Below are 4,094 nucleotides of genomic sequence, written 5' to 3'. Positions count from 1 at the left end.
ACTCCATAACATGTCCATTTTCCTTTCTGATGCAGGTGGTGTTGCCAGGAGCAATTGTGCCTCACTGTTAAGAAAAACCCTAAACCATTTTAAATGCCATATTCTGTAGGCCTTTGAAAGGTTTAAAGAATGCCTATTCATCTCAAATACATACTTCTCTACATATCTAGAAAACCTAATTCACCTAGCTATAAGTTTTGACTGTTATAGGTAACTATCTAAAATCTGTATTAAATTATACATTTCATTTCTAAATGAGCTATATAAACACAATACCTAAACAAGAGAAATATACATATCACAAAATTGATCTTAAATTTGTATCAATAAATGAATATCCATTTTAAAACAAAGTATTCATATCTATACCATAATTTCCCTTTTTCCTTTAAAACGATTGGTTGTGGTCATTAACCATTTATAACCAAGCCCACTTAAATAAAAGCAAAAATTTATAAACAATATTTGGAAATTTGAGTGTCGTTCTTTCCAAACTGCTTCCTGCTGGTAGGGGGCGCTGTCATGGGGGATCCTAAGAAGATGAAGAAATCCTGGCTGTAGTCTGTTTTGAATGTTGAATCACCTGGAACACTGTTTCAGGAGGTCTTGCTTGAGCAAACCATGTTAGTCTGGAAGGAATCCACAGCTTTTCATTTTCTGTATAAACAAAAATAGAAATCCTTTTCCCCAGTAACCTGTCCTTGAACTTAAATTTTGGAGTCAAAGCATTTTAAAAATATATAAATTGAAGTAATCCAGCAGCATTTCTTTTAACAGTTGTTATTATTTTCTCAGCAGTCAAATGATACAAAGACAATGTGATACTGTACAGTATCCAGATTATCTCTGTGCTTTCCATCTTTACGTGGCTTTTTTATTACTCTATTTCTTCTACTTCTGTTTTTACATAGCAGGTACCTTCAAGGCTCTTCATAGCATATGCAGAATATTTATGAGGTGAATCTCTAAATCCAGTTCAAGGTTTGTGATATACCAGAAGAGAATAATATTGGGAAATATCTATCATCTATCTATCTATCTATCTATCTATCTATCTATCTATCATCTGTCTATCTATCTACCTCCCTACCTACCTATCTACCTATCTATCTGTCTAATACTAGAAATCACATCCAGGGCCTTCTTGCTAAAAGTATTTAACCCATATGAAGAATGTGTACAGTAAAAACTCTACACCATCTTCTCAACTTCAACTATTACAAATTCATGTTTAAGCCTATTTTGAATTTTACTTCATCTTAATTTCAATCTTCTCATATTACCCAGAAGTAACTTCTGGACAAAGTATGGGAAATCAGGCATTTTATGAACTTCTTAATAAAGGTCATGGATCTTAGGGCTGGGTCATGTACTGAGTCCTTGCTTACTTGTGCAAGAACTTGGGTTCAGCCTCCACAATTCATTATATGATAAGGCTTTGGCGTTTTGATTTTCTAAGATACAGTATCAACATATATAAGCTGGTGTTGAACTGCCTGTATAGCCCAGATTGAGAGTGAATTTCTGGAGGGCTGGAGGAATGGCTCAGTGGTTAAAAATGTGAATTCCTGATCTTCCTGCCTAAGAGAGTACAAGTTTGTCCCTGCTCCTTCTGTTTTAACTGGCACGGTCACCTGTCAGCTTTCTTTTCTTTCTTTTTTGCTTTCTTCTTCTTCTTCTTCTTCTTCTTCTTCTTCTTCTTCTTCTTCTTCTTCTTCTTCTTCTTTTCTTCTTGTTTTTTGTTTTTGTCCCCACCACTTTTTCCAGAAATCTGACAGGCTTTTCAAATCCCCTCTTGTAAAATGCTTTCATTAAAATGTAGGATTCAGAACTGCAGAGATGGCTCACTTACTTACTTGTTAAGACCACTTGCTGCTCTTGCAAGGAACCAGCATTCAGCTTCCAGCACCCTTATCAGCTTAGAAATACCTGTAACTCCAGGCTTCTGGCCTCCATGAGCACTCATACACACATAGTATGTACTCAACACAGCTACATACACAGAAACAAAAAAATAAATCTGTTTTTAAATTTTATATGTGAGTGCTCTGCATGTAAACCTGCATGCCAGAAAAAGGGCATCAGATCCTATTATAGATGGTTGTGATCCCAAAACATCTGTCTGGAAGAACCCTAAAAACAGATCTTAAAAATTAATGTAGGATTGTTGGGGATGGGGACAGAGAAGAGGAAAGTAGGTTAAACCAAACTAAGGATTTATGAAAAACCTTATGCTACTTTATAAGCTAATTAAAATGTATGATTTTAGCCAGGTGGTGGTATCACACACATTTAAACCCAGTACTTGGAAGGCAGAGACAGGCAGATCTCTGAGTTCAGGACAGGAAGATCATCACCAACTGGCAGCCTGTTTGTTTTCTAACAAGAGATCAAGAAAGGGTATAGACAGATTGGGCTAGATGGGGAGGTGGGGAGGAGTTGAGTGAGGGAAAACTCTAATAAGGATATATTATTAAAAATATGTTTTCAATTAAAAAAAGAAGAGAGGGGAAGATGGGAGAGGGAAAGCTGGGAGAAGGGTAAAAAGGGGAAGGAGGAGAGAAGGGAAGGGAAAAGATTAACAAAATCCTTGTTGGTCATACAGCTCATTGTCCCACCAGATAGTTTGCCGACTGTTCAAAGGGACGTGATGAAATTCCCTTGTTAATATCTATTCTTAATAAGAGATAAGGATTTCTCCTTGGGCTCTTGACAAGTAGAAACTATCATAAGGGTTTGTTTTTCATAAAGTGAGTCTTACAAATTGGTGAGGAAAGATGAACTTTCAATAAAAATTGTAGTAAGGGGCTGGAGTGGTGGCTCAGAGATTAAGAGCACCAGACAGGTTTCAGAGGCCCTGGGGCTGGCTTCGAGGTGCTCACATGGCTTAACTCCAGTTTCAGGAGATCCAACCTACTGTGTCCTCCAGCAGCAACATACACACACAGGCAAAACACCTATACACACGAATAAATACGATTCTTAGAAATAAAAGCTTAGAAAGCAATGTACTAAGGAAGTATAAAAATCCAATGTAAAGGCTAAACCTTATAAATCTATTTAAAAATCTAGTTTCATGTCTTAAAATATTTTAATTTTTTTTGGTATGACTTCTTTTTTTTTTTTTCTTTTATGTTTCTTGTTTAATCCTAGCATCCTCTCTTGGTCAGGTTTAGACTATCTAAGTTATATTTTTGGTCAGGTAGTTGGTCAGTATTAACAAACTTTGATCTGGTGATTTCCCTACTAAAAATATAAAGAGATGGTGAGTGGTTGAAAAATGTCTCAGTTATGTTTCTAATGCTGTAACAAAGCACCATGGCCTTGGCAACTTATAAAAGAAAACATTTATTGGGGCTTATGGTTCTAGAGAGCGTCCATGATCACATGGCCAGGAGCATGGGAGAAGGCAGGCACTACAATAGTACTTAGGCATTTACATCCTCACCTACAACTTGGAGGCAGAGAGAGCGAGCTGGCTGGGAATCGGACAGGCTTTTGAGACTTCCAACCCACCCCCAGTAACATATCTCTTCCAACAATGCTCCGAATCCAAACAGCTTGAGCACCTGAGGCTTAAGTATTCAAACATATGAAGCTATAGGGGTTATTCTCATTCAACCCACCACAAAAGATTTACACAAAGGTGACAATAATGTGTGTGGTCTCGTGTTTAATTTTATTAAAACAATTTTTATGTGTATGAGTGTTTTACCTGCATGTATGTATGTGCACCCCCTTCATGCCTGGAGCCCATGGAGTTCAGAAGAGAAATCCCACATCATGGAGTACCTTCAGCCGCTAAAATCCATGCAAAAGAATATTTGACAACTTAGACCAGTGGTTCTCAACCTTCCTAAAGCTGTGATCCTTTAACACTGTTCCTTATGTTATGGTGACCCCCCCAACCTTAAAATTATTTTTGTTGCTACTTCATAACTGTAATTTGAGAGGTTTGCCAACGAGGTTGATAACCACTGACTTAGAATGTATTTGTGTTTGTATCAAGTTACTTTGAAAAGCAAATGGACAAAGTGGGCCCTACAAATGACCGTTTGGGGGTTTTGTTTGCTTTTACAAGGATTAATGTAACT

This window comes from Phodopus roborovskii, unplaced genomic scaffold (genome assembly GCF_943737965.1).
Source record: "Phodopus roborovskii unplaced genomic scaffold, PHOROB, whole genome shotgun sequence".
NCBI classification, from domain to species: Eukaryota; Metazoa; Chordata; class Mammalia; order Rodentia; family Cricetidae; genus Phodopus; species Phodopus roborovskii.
The sequence above is the reverse complement of the archived record's forward strand: the minus strand, read 5'-3'. Positions refer to the sequence as shown.